Genomic DNA, 1,794 nt, shown 5'->3' with positions numbered 1-1,794 from the left:
CCGCCGGAGCACGGCGGCCCATGGCGGCGCCGCCCCTTCCCGTCAAAACCCGCGTCGCCGTGTGTCCCAAGCCCACACATCCCCGCCGCGGTCGAGGAATGACTCGATGAAATGGGCCAGCCGGGCCCGCCATGGCCCAGTCCCCAGCCCACCCAAGGAACCACCCCCCCCTAAAGATACAAACGAACATTTGGCCATCTGACACCAGTAAACATTAAAATGGCTGAGGAGGGGTACAAAAATATTTTCTGGGAAATTTTATTAACCTCTGTGAAGTATTCTGATGCCCTAACCCACTTTCGCCATTCGCCCCACTGCCGCCGCTCGAGCATGACTCGAGCATTTCTCTCCCGTCCCTCAAGCTCTGACTCGGCCATTGATCGAGCGTGCCTCGAGAATTTCTCGGCCATCTCTCGAGCATTTCTCGGCCATCTCTCGAGCATTTCTCGGCCATCGCTCGAGCGTGCCTCGAGCATTTCTCGCCCGTCGCCTCGGCCATTGCTCGAGCGCGCCCCAGCATTTCTCGGTCGGCCATGTCTCGGCCATCGCTCGACCGTGCCTCGAGCATTTCCCTCCCGTCGCTCGAGCATGACTCGGTCATCGCTCGATCATGCCAACGATCGAGCGTGCATCGGCCATCGCTCGAGCATGCCTCGGCCATCCTCTAGCATGCTCGAGCATAACTCCCGTCGCTCGAGCATTCCTCGGCCATGCTCGAGCATGCTCGAGCATTTCTTTCCCGTCGCTCGAGCATGCCTCGGCCATCGCTCGAGCATGCCTCGGCCAGCGATGGAGCATGCCTCGGCCATCCTCTATCATGCTCGAGCATTCCTCCCGTCACCCGAGCATTCCTCGGCCATGCTCGAGCATGCTCGAGCATTTCTCTCCCGTCGCTCGAGCATGCCTCGGCCATGCTCGATGCTCGAGCATTTCTCTCCCGTCGCTCGAGCATTCCTCGGCCGTGCTCGATCATGCTCGAGCATTTCTCTCCCGTCGCTCGAGCATGCCTCGGCCCGTGCTCGATCATGCTCGAGTATTTCACTCCCGTCGCTCGAGCATTTCTCTCCCGTCGCTCGAGCATGCATCGGCGGCTCTAACGTTTTCTCACGAGCCTTCAACCCATTATTTTACCTCACTAGACTTGCCTCCGCCTTGGTTCTTAACCTTTTAGGGAGAACATTCATATTCCAACAAATTTTCATCCACGGAAAATTTTTGGTCGCCGGAAAATTTTCCGGCGGGCGGTCGCCGGAGCTCCGCCGCCGGCGGGGGGTCACCGGCGGTCGGTCGCGACTTGTCGGGTCAGCCCGGTCATAATCCGTCTTTGGGTCCGTAGCAAATTATGCTCTTATCATGCGAGTCAACTCTTGGTCAACATTTTCAAGCTCAAGGAACCACCCCCCCCTAAAGATACAAACGAACATTTGGCCATGTGACACCAGTAAACATTAAATTTTCCAAGGCCATGACCAAAAAAAAAAAATTATTTTTTTTTATTTTTTTTTTTGAACCTCCATCTAGTATAATGTTTTTTAAGATATATGCTCGAGCTATAATCAAGAGAACCCATGGGAATATTTTTAAATTAATTTTTTAAAATCACGTTCCAGGATCCGGTCGGCCATTGCTCGAGCATGACTCGTCCGTCGCTCCATCCTGCTCGGCCATGACTCGGCCGAGGCGTCAAATTTTTTTTTTTTTTTTTTTTTAATTTTTTTGAATCTCCATCAAGTATAATGTTTTCTAAGAGATCTGGAGTTGGTCTTGTGAAGAGAACCCATAGGATTATTTTTA

The sequence above is a fragment of the Urtica dioica genome, unplaced genomic scaffold, assembly GCF_054948205.1.
Source record: "Urtica dioica subsp. dioica isolate 48M unplaced genomic scaffold, U.dioica_male_clone48M_v1_H2 Urtica_dioica_male_H2_contig_15, whole genome shotgun sequence".
Taxonomy (NCBI): domain Eukaryota; kingdom Viridiplantae; phylum Streptophyta; class Magnoliopsida; order Rosales; family Urticaceae; genus Urtica; species Urtica dioica.
Note: the sequence above shows the minus strand (reverse complement) of the source record.